The sequence below is a fragment of the Vicugna pacos genome, chromosome 5, assembly GCF_048564905.1.
Source record: "Vicugna pacos chromosome 5, VicPac4, whole genome shotgun sequence".
Lineage (NCBI taxonomy): Eukaryota > Metazoa > Chordata > Mammalia > Artiodactyla > Camelidae > Vicugna > Vicugna pacos.
This window is the reverse complement of record NC_132991.1, coordinates 8,435,851-8,447,251: the sequence shown is the minus strand read 5'-3', so window position 1 is coordinate 8,447,251 and position 11,401 is coordinate 8,435,851. Positions and strand designations below refer to the sequence as shown.

General features: G+C 44.1%; 1 non-coding gene across 1 annotated transcript; it reads right to left on the bottom strand.

Annotated features, from left to right (window-relative positions):
- Window positions 1–9,826: 9,826 nt before the first annotated feature.
- Window positions 9,827–9,933, bottom strand: LOC116280726 (U6 spliceosomal RNA). The gene has a single exon (XR_004190211.1). It is a non-coding gene; the product is annotated as a U6 spliceosomal RNA (small nuclear RNA).
- Window positions 9,934–11,401: the final 1,468 nt, after the last annotated feature.

Genomic DNA, 11,401 nt, shown 5'->3' with positions numbered 1-11,401 from the left:
ACAGCTAACATTTCCATCACTCCCCAAGAGGTGCAAATTTCCAGTGGAGGTACTGGGGATTGAACTCAGGACCTCGAGCATGCTAAGCATGTGCTCTGCCACTGAGCTGTACCCACCTGCTATCCCCTCTGTTTTGAAGAGCAGTAAATGAGGTCTTTCTTATGGGGACTTGGGTTTGGCACAGCCAAGCCTCCGCTCCCACTCCTGGTCTTGCTCTTTCTCAGATCATCAGCCCTCAGTTTCCAACCAGAAGAAACACGTCACATATGCCCAGAACTGAAGCCGCGTGGTTCAGTCAGGAGAAAGGGACTGAGACTTAGGAGGCAGGGAGCAGTCTCAGTTAGGACCTTGGCTAAGTCACAAGGATGAATTCCTCTGTACTTTGTCATTCCCCTCTCAGTGAATACTCATCTTCCCCAAAATTAACACTGAAATTTTAACAAAAACCAAATTGTTCTTTTTTCCCACAACTCTTCTATGGACTTTTTTTCCTCCATTTTTGCTGGTAGACTCTGTCTTATTAAAGAGTAATACTCTCAGAGGAACTTGTTTGGGGCTGGCATGTCAACTACCTACCCACTGTGTTCCGCAGAGGGCTAGTTTCTCTGCAGGAAGCTCTCGGGACACACGCAAATCCCTGAGCCTTAATTCTGCCCCAGTGAGCGTGGCAGCCGCGCAGCCCTCTCTCCATCATCCGGGAACCAAAGGTTGGTGACAGAGGGTGTGGAATGAGCGATTGCCTTGACAACGGAGCCCATTACCCACCCTGACTTTCTCCACCTGACAACGCACAGAATCACCCTGAGTATCCCCAGATCCTGATTCCAGGACTCCTGCTTCCCCCCAAGGCTGGCCTGGAGCTCTGCGTCAGCCCCTGCCCCTCAAGTTCCTGGGGCTGTTTTAACGTGTACCTCTTGGCATCCTCGTGCCTTATGAAATGAGCATCCTCTGCTCTCCTCTGTCTCTCAGCTTGGGTTCCTGACCCTGAGTTGAAGATTCAAGTGCAAATACTTTATTTGGCAGGTCTAGAAAAGGCTAGCATGAAGAAAGTATTAGTTTGCCAGAACTGCTGTAGCAGTACCACACACTGGGTGACTTGAACAATGTGAAAGTATTGTTTCTCAGTTTTGAGAGGCCAGAAGTCCGAAATCAAGGTATCAGCAGGGTTGGGTCCTTCTGAGGGCTAGCTTCCGGTGTGCCGGTAACCTATGGCATTCTTTGGCTTGTAGAAGAATTACCCCGATCTCTGCCTTCATCTTCACATGGTGTTTCTCCTGCATGTGTGTCTCACTGTCCAGATTTCCCCTTTTTATAAAGACACGGTCATGTTGGGTTAAAGCTCATCCAAATGACCTCATCTTAACTAATCATATCTGCAGCAATCTTATTTCCAAATAAGGTCCCATTCTGAGGTACTGGGAGTTAAGAATTCAACATATGAGTTTGGGAGGGACACAAATCAGCCCATAACAGGGGTGGAGAAGTGAAAGAGGGAAGGGAAGGAAGCCAATAAAGAGCACGTCATCCAGCAGGTCTCCATCACGGGAGCTGGTATCCTGTGGCAACTCTGGGAGATGGTGAGGAACCAAGGGGTATGGGCGCTGAGGGGTTTAGCCACCAGCTCATGTTTATCACTGAAGGAGGCTGCTCCCAGGGGACATAATTCCCGGCTGCTTGCAGCTGAAGTGCAAACTGAGTGTCCAGACAGATGGGGGTGCTGGCAGCTGGAAGTCAGGCCCAGCCTGGAGTACCCAAAATGAGCAAGATGACAGGATGCAGCTCAGGCCCCAGCCTATTACCTGTGCCCCCCACCCCAACTAGCAAAGCCTTCCTGCTCACTGAGTCTGTGAACACAGCTTAGCCATCTGGACCATTACACTGAACGTCAGTGATGATGGGTATCCTGGTCCTCGCCAACCCTGTCCAGATATATATTCACCTGATACATACTCACTGTCTACTATGGCCAGACCTGGTGCTCACATTTCTTTGAGGGCTTCCTGTCGTGCATGACAGGGTGGTGAAACCTAGCTCCTGGAGGGCTGGAACTTTAGAGAAGATGAAGGAAGGGAAGGAGAACCATGGTGAAGGCTAATCTTGACTCAACAAGCCTTGTTCTATACGTTAGCATGGCCACAATCACTCCCCAGACTTCCCCAATCCTCGGCCGCCATCCTGACCGAGCCTGCAGCGTGCCTGGTGAAGACAGGCCGGGGCAGGCATGGGAGGGTCTAAAATTCTGCCAGCCCCATCTTCCAGTGAGGCCCCCCCAAGGCAGCAGACGGCGATCAGGAACCAGTCCAGTAACAGCCTGTGCTTGACGCATGCCCACCAGACCAGGAGGAGGGCGAGGAAACTGAGGCAGCGTGAGAGCTCAGGAAGGGACAGGACTACAGAGATGATCCAGACCAACCCGTTCATTTTAGACACGGAAACGGAGGTCCAAGGGGAGAAGTGAATTGTTCCAGTCCACACAATGACTCCATCGTGATTTTATTAATGCTGTGGTTAATAATCAGTTAAGATCTATAGAACACTTACTTCTAATATGCCAGGCTCTGGCATATTAAGACCTCATTAGAAAATTTCTGATTTTTATCATCATAACAACCCTCTGAGGTCAGTGCTGTTAACTATCTCTGTTTGACAGATGGGAAAACTGAGGCCCAGATTAACTCAGTTAAGTGTGGCTCTGGGCGTCTGGGGGGATCCCACTCCGAGGAAGGGGCTCAGGCTCCCACATGGGCCAGCCTAGGATGAGCCATGTCACTCTGGCAGGGTAGGGAGCCCCAGCCTACGTCGGCCTCCCACATTCCGTCTTGGCTCGCACCCAGAGACAGGAACAGACAGGGAGCACCCCAGGGCCTGTCTGCCACCGGATCAAAGCACCAGGGTGGGAGGCCGCGGGCGCTGGTGCTGCAGAGGAGAGCAGAGCAGGGCGGCAGTGTCTGGGCCGGGGAGGCCCCCAAGCGCCCTGCAGAGAGCCACCTCACCTCCTGTCCCACCCCATGCCAGGCCCCCCTCTCACTTGGTGCCCCCAGGAAAGGGCCGGGGAGGAGGCACGATGAGGCAGGGAGGCCCCAGCAGGCCTCTTTCAGGAGGTCTGCTTCCCAGTGGGAACCCAGCCTCCCAGTCTTCTGCTTGTTCCCCACCCCATGCCCAGGGCAGCCAGCCTGTGAGCGCCCACAAGCCAGCACCAACCTCTCCTTGAAGCACAGCTGCACGAAACACAAAGCTCAGCCAGACACCTGCAGTCGGAGCTTGCTGGCAGCTCTGGGACCCAGAGGCTTTGGGCTTGCTCCCCTACTTCTCCCACCTCCACCCTCATAGTCATCTGACGAAGGAGGCTAGGGGTCTGTGCTTTTTCAATAATTTATTTCACTTTTCCCCAGTTTTATTGAGAGATAATTGACATATGATGCTGTATTAGCTTAAGATGTACAACATAACAACTTTTTTAAAACATTCATTCATTCATTCACTCTTAAAAACAAAAATTTTTAATGGAGACACTGGGGATTGAATCCAGGACTTCATGCATGCAAAGCATGTGCTCTACCACTGAGCTACACCCTCGACCATAATGACTCGACACCTGTAGATATCGCAAAATGATTACCACAATAAGTTTCATTAACATCCATTACCTCACACAGTTACAAAATCTTCTTTCTTGTGTTGAGAACTTTTAAAATCTACTCTCTTATCAACTTTCAAATATGCAACACAGTCTTGTTAACTGTAATCACCATGCTGTCCATGACGTACATCCCCAGGACTTACTCATCTCATCAGCAGAAGTTTATGCCTTTTGACCTTTTTCACCCACTTCACCAACCCCGCAACCCTTGCCTCTGGCAACCACCAATCTAGTCTCTGTTTCTGTGAGTTCAGTTTTTTAAGATTCCACATCTAAGTGAGATCATGCAGTATTTGTCTTTCTCTGTCTGACTTATTTCACTTAGCAAAATGCCCTCCAGATCTATCCATGTTGTCACAAATGGCAGGGTTTCCTTTTGACAACTGAATAATCTATTTTTTATATAAGTAAATATATATATATGCATACACACACACACACTACACTTTATTCATTCATCCATTGATAGACACGCAGGTTGTTCCCATGTCTTGACTGCTGTGACTAACGCTGCAATGAACATGAGGGTGCTGCTGACGTCTGGACCACATAGTGTTTTCCTTTCTTTAAGGATGTACACCCAGAGGTGGGACTGCTGGATCATATGGTTGTTCTATAATTTTTGGAGGAACCTTCATGCGATCCTGTGCTTTGAAACAAGGAAAAACCTCCTTCCTCTACAAAATTCAGGGCCAATAAAGTACATATGCCACACAGAGGGTCAGAGCAGGAGGCGGCTAAGAGATCATCCTTGCCTCGTGTGGAAGTAGAAGTCCAAGAGCCAAGGGCAGACGGACACCCAGTGGTAGTGCCACGGTGTCCCGACCCCAGCCAGTGCTCCGTCCTTGCCCAGGTTTGTTTTCTACTATGGCCATGACAAATTATCACAAATGTAGGGCTTAAAATGACACACATTTATTATATCACTATTTTGTAGACTAGAAGGCCGGAACAGGTCTCACCAGACTGAAATCAATCAAGGTGACAGCTGAGCTGCATCCCATCCTGGAGGGTCCAGGGGAGAATCTGTTTCCTGCTCACTTAGGCTGTTGGCAGAGCTCAGTTCTTTGTGGTTGTAGGACCAGGGTCCCCACTTTCTTGCTGGCTGTAAATTGAGAGCAGTTTCCACCTCACTCCTTGCCTCGTGGCCACCTTTCTGTGTCTTCACAGCGAGCAGCAGCTGGTGGAGTCCTGCTCAGGTACATGCCTCTGACTCACTCATCAGCCTCCTCTTCCACTTTTAAGGACTCAGTGTGATTAGACTGAATCTACCCGGATAATACTGTGGGATAATTTCCCCATCTCAGGGTCATTAATCTAATCAAAGCTGCAAAGTCTCTTTTGTCACGTAAGGTGGCATAATCACAGGTTTAGGGGATTAAAATGTGGACATCTTCTGTCAGGATCTCTATTCTATGTACTGCACACACACACACACACACACACACACACACACACACACACACACAATGGAATACTACTCAGCCATTAAAAGGAATAAAATAATGCCATTTGCAGCAACATGGATGGACCTGGAGAATGTCATTCTAAGTGAAGTAAGTCAGAAAGAGAAAGAAAAATACCATACGATATGACTTATATGTGGAATCTAAAATATAAGGGACACAAAATGACCTTATCTACAAAACAGAAACAGACTCACAGACATAGAGAAAAAACTTATGGTTACCAGAGGGTGAAGGGGATGAGAAGGGATAAATTGGGAATTCGAAATTTGCTCCTCTTGGGGAGTAATGGAAATGTTAGCTGTCTTGATTGTGGTGGTGGTTTCATTGGTGTAAACATCTATTAAAATTCATGAAATTGTACATCTGAAATATGTGTAGTTTACTGTACAGGAATCACACCACAATAAAGACATTAAAAGACAAAGAAAATACAAAAAAATAAGTACAAAAAGTAGAACCCAGCCCCCAAATAACTGCCGTTAACATGTTGCTGAATTTCCTTCCAGTCTTTTATTCTAAGCAGTGGTTGACTCTTTAGGACTAGAGTTATAATCGTATTAGACAAATGAGATTGTATTTTGCTTTTTTCACACGGCATTCTATTAGCTATCTCTTTGCCACATTGAAATAAACTCTTTGTAAAACCTTTTCAAGTGGCTGCCTAAAATTCCACTGTGTGGAACAACATGCCATAGCTTACTTAAAGATCCCTCTAATGTGGGATATTTTGGTCATGGTCATTATAAATGGCATTTTGATGGACATCTTTTGCATAAAACATTGCCCAGATTTGAGACACATTTCCCAGAAGAAGGGTTGTGGGGCCTAAGAGCACGAGCCCACTTAATGTTCTTGTCATCTCCACAGCGGGTGACTACGTGTCTCTGTTCTGGGGCTGGTCCCATCTACACATGTTGTCCAGCATCATCATGGAAAGTGCTCCCTTTCACTGTGGGTACCAGTTCGGTTGATAAATCATGTGATCACCCCACCCACAGGCTGCCCTGGGGACTCAAAGTGTCCCTGTCCTCTGTGCTGTCGTGTCCAGTGTGGGCGCCTGTGAGGGGGAAGGCTCCACCTCACCCTGTCCACTTCCAGGGTCTCGTCCAAGGCCTGGCTCCTTCATGCACCCCACCAGCCTCCACTATGCTGGACACTGGGGTGCAGTGGTGAGCAGACCAGGGAAGGCGCATCACAGGGCAGCTCTGGAAACATTCCCAAGTGAGTCAATGAGACTAAAGGCTGTACATTACCACACTGTTTGAAATGAGCTGGACTGAATTTAAACACCCTCAGATTTTTCTTTTCTCTCTCTCTCTCAGGCGTTGCTGCCAAGCCGTATCTCCCCGTTCTTTCCTCATGGGATGGGATTTGTGAAGCTCGAAGATTACATTTTGCCAGTTTCTTCTCATTCTTCTAGGGTGGTGAGGTCTTATAATTTCAAATCTTGGTTCTGCATCCCAAGTTAGAAGATCTAGCTTTGGGACATCCTCACATATGATCAGCCACCTTCTCCATCTTCATGTAAGTCACTAACAGAACTGTAGTGTCGGGTCGGGCTGAGCACAGAGTCAGGTGACACTCCACTTGGCTACTGGGGCAGCAGTTCTTTGAGCAGAACTCACCCTCTACAGCTGCTGAAGCATCCCCAGCTACAGATCCACCCATGTGCCTCTCATGCTTCTGTTCCCTGCCCAGCTACGTGGTCTCTGCAAGGAGCTGACTACCAACCCCTCCATCCCGAACTTGCACCAGGACTTTATATTAAAGCATCTGATCAGAATCTACTTTTCCTCATTGGAGAAGCAGACAGCATTTCCCCCAGACATACATTCTGGTTTCTTTCCTAGGCTTCGCACCTCCTGGAGAGTTGTAGGGTACAATTTGACACTCATTCCTGCAAGTTCACATGGTACTCTGGGTTGTAATTTATCTGGATTTGAGGACCAGATATTCCTTAACCTGGCTCAATCCTCTTACCACCAGCTCAGCCATGTTAGGGTCAATTTCCTCTTTTTTTCCCTCTCTTTTTAAAATGTATTTATTTATTTAATTGTAGTATCAGTTTCCTCTTAACCATATTTTTTTCAGCCCTCCAGGGTGAAGATGACTTGCATTGTTTAAAACAGCGTGACGTCAGAATTGGGTGGTTCTCTTTTTTCCCCACCCCCATCTGCTTTAGCCCCATCATGAGGCACCCACTGGGGTCCATCCAGGAAATGGAAGATGCAGAGATAAGTAGGGCAACGTCCTTGCCATCAGGAGGTGCTGGCCTGGACACACTGCCTCTGTCTCTTCCTTGTTCCACTTGTCATCCTGAAGACACTACCAAAAAGCACTGTTCCCTGTCTTTGGAATTTCAAACTATGGTCACGCCTATCAATCCAATACCCCTGACACAGACAAGCTGTGGAAAAAGAAAAAAGTTTTCCAAAGTGGAACGGGATGAAATGTAACAGGGCTGAATGCACTGAATGATGCAGCTGAAGGAAGTGGAAAGCTGGAGTCAGAACTGCGGTCAGAACTGAGGGGGCTGGGCAGAGGGGTATGCCTGTTTATTCACTCAGCACCCGTGGAGAACCTCTCAAGTGCTAAGCCTTGTCCTCCCAGCTAGAGACCTGCGCTGAATGCTAATAGGACCTTGCTTTTGGAGAGCAAGTGGGGACAGTGGGGTGGGAAACAAACCCCCAGACATCAACAGCAGTATTGCTGTAATCACTGTGAAGAGATGGGGACTGCCTCATTTTGTTTAGGGAATTCAGGGAGAGCATCACAGAAGAGGTAAAAATCAAGCATTGTTTTGAGGGATGCATAGGAGCTCACCAGTAGGAAAGGTTGTGAAGGGCCTTCCAGAGAGAGGCAGCCCATGTTCAAAGGAGTGGAGACAGGGGACACACAGAGTGAGTCACGTGCTGCAAGAAAGAGCTCAGACTCCATTCTGAAGTGTCTTGCATGCCTGCTAAAGAGTTTGGAGCAGGAGAGTGACACTGTACGTAGAAGTTTAGGTGACTGGGCTGGGGACGGTGGTACCACAGTCAAGGAAACCAGCAGAGAGGCGACTGCAGAACCTCTGCTGTACATTCCTTATTCAAACCCTGACTCATTTTTATTTCTTCTGCCTCTCCTTTTCCTTCTTCTTCTTTTTTTTTAAGAATTAAAGAATTCTTTTTTAAGAATTAAAGCAAAAAACACCTTTGATGATGGAAAACATCAAACATTTCAAGAATAGGGAGATGATAAACTCCCCCTGAACCTATCCCTCAGAATCAACAAATACCAATTTCTGGCCGATCTAGTTTCATCTGTATCCCCACCCCTTCCCTCCATCCCAGATCATTTGGAAGCCAATCTCAAATAGTATATAATTTCCCCTGTAAATATTTCAATATGTATCTCTAAAAGATAAGGATTCTTTAAAAAAAATCCATTATCACCTATAAAGAATCAATAATAATTCCTTATACCAATAATTCTCCAGTCAGGGCCCAAATTTTCCCTGTTGTCTTACTTTTTTCCTTCTTAGTTTGATATTGTTTCAAATCAGGATTCGCATAAAGTTCATCACTGCAATTGATTGTTAAGTTTCCAATTAATTTTACATCTGTATTTCCTTTCTCCCATGCTGTTGTCAATGATACTAACATTATCATCACTTGCATTATTTCATACTATATATATAGTATCTCAGAACAATACCAGCACTCTGCCAACAGGATAGTTATTGAAAATCATGTGTTCTCCCTGCCTCCCACTCTTTTTGTCCTAAAGGTATAGCCCACCATGATAGTGCAGTCAAATTATTATGTTTTAAAGCCATATGGAATAATCTGTCTCTTTGTATCTACTAACCGGACATACATGTACATTCTTTTGTTTCATTTTGCTTTTGGTTTGGGGGTTTACTTTTTAAAAAGGAATTTTTGTTTTATAGTAACGTAAAATATTTCCATGGTTCTAGTTAATCCTAAAAATCCATGGGTTATTCAAAGAAGTCTTGCTTCCATTCCTGTTCCCTGTATCTTATTTCCTCCTTCCCTCCATGGATAATTTTAAGATTTATCTGCTTAAAAACACAAACACGTCTTGTATATGTGCTTGTGTTCACATACTTTTATCACATTCAAGATAGACCATAGTGCCCCATACACACTTTGCCTCACTCTGCTTCTTTCACTTATTATATCTAATAGCTTAAAGAAATACTCCTCATTTTTTTTAACTTTTTAAAAAATTGAAGTATAGTCAGTTACAATGTGTCAATTTCTGGTGTACAGCATAATGTCTCAGTTTTTATATATATATATATATTCTTTTTCATTAAAGGTATTGCAAGATATTGAATATAGTTCCCTGTGCTATACTTCAGAATTTTGTTTTTTATCTATTTTTGAATATAGTGGTTAACATTTGCAAATCTCAAATTCCCAAATATATCCCTTCCCAACCCCTTCCCACCAGTAACCATGATAGTTTACTATGTCTGCGAGTCTATTTTTGTTCTGTAAATGAGTTCATTAGTGTCCTCTTTTTTCTTTTTTTTTTAGATTCCACATATGAGTGATATTGTATGGTATTTTTCTTTCTCTTTCTGTCTTACATCACTTAGAATGACAATCTCTAGTTCTATCCACATTGCTGTAAATGGCATTATTTTATTCTTTTTTATTGCTGAGTAAGTAGTCCATCATATAAATGTACCACAACTTCTTTCTGCAGTAAAAATATGAAATGCTTCAAGAATTTGCATGTCATCCTTGAGCAGGGGCCATGCTAATCATCTCTGTATCATTCCAATTTTAGTACATGTGCTGCCGAAGCGAGCATGCACCTTATTTCTTTTTATAGTTGCATAATACTCCATTGTGAGTATATATATTTCTGAATGTACTTATATATTATATTATATATTTATTTATTACTTCAATCTAACCTCACATGAAGATATTCAGGTTGTTTCCCATTTTATTGGTATTACGAATATGCTGCTATTAACGGTCTCCTGCACGCACCTTTTTGTACTGTGTCTGAGGTAGATACCTGGAAGTGCGACGTCTAGGTCAAAAATGTAAATGCGTATGTGATTTTGCTAGATGGTCCAAACTGCCTTGCATACGGGTTGTCCATTCTGTATTTCCACCAGTGGTGGACAAGAGTGCTCGTTTCTCTACAGCTTCGCTGTCAGTGTATGTTGTCAAGCTTTGGGTCTCGGTCAGTCTGATAGGTGAGAAGTGGTACCTTAGTCTAGTTTGAATTTCTCGTTATCCCAACACAACTCATTAGAGAGCACATCTTTCACGCACTCATTTACGATGCCACCTTTATCACAATTGAAATTTCCATACACAGTTGGGTCTGTTTCTGGATTTTGTATCCCATTCCATTGGCCTTTATATGCATTCATCAATACCAAATTGTTTTAGTTATAGAGACTTTATAATATGTTTTAAGGTCTGATAGGCTTGCCTGCCACCCTCCCCACCCTGCCCCTCCATTGCTTTTCTTTTCCAGGATTTTTCCTGGCTCTTCTTGCTTCTTTCTTCATCCAGACGAACATTGTAGTTGTTAACTTATCTAGCCCTGTTTCCCCCATCCCCCAGGAAAAGATGGTATTTTTATTTGGATTGCAATGATTTAAAAAAAATTTTTTTTAGGTTTTTCTGAGGGGAGATAATTAGGTTTATTTATTTATTTTTTAATGGAGGTACTGGGGATTGAAGCTAGGACCTCAGGCATGCTAAGCATGTGCTCTACCACTGAGCTACACCCTCCCTCCTGGATTGTAATAATATATGCATTAACCCAGGGATAACTAACTCCTTTATGACGTTGAGTCTTCCTAACCAAGAACACATAAGTTTCCATTTGTTCAAGTCTACTTTCTTGTGTTTCAGTGTTGTTTTATGGTTTTTCTCATACAGGTTTGAACATCTCTTTTCACATTTAATCTTAGATAATTTATACCTTCTTCCTCTTTGCTATCATAATCTTTGCTATCTTCCATTTTATTTTCTAACTGGTTTTGTTTATTTATATGAAATTTTTTAAATATCTTTTTTTAATTGAAGATTTATAATGTTGTGTTAGTTTCAGGTATACAGCAAAGTGATTCAGTTATATATATATATTCTTTTTCAGATTCCTTTCTGTTATCGGTTATTACAAGGAATTGAATATAGTTCCCTGTGCTATATAGTAGATCCTTGTTGTTTATCTATTTTATATATAGTAGCGTGTATCTGTTAAGCCCAAACTCCTAATGTATCCCCCCACTTTCCCATTCAGTAACCATAAG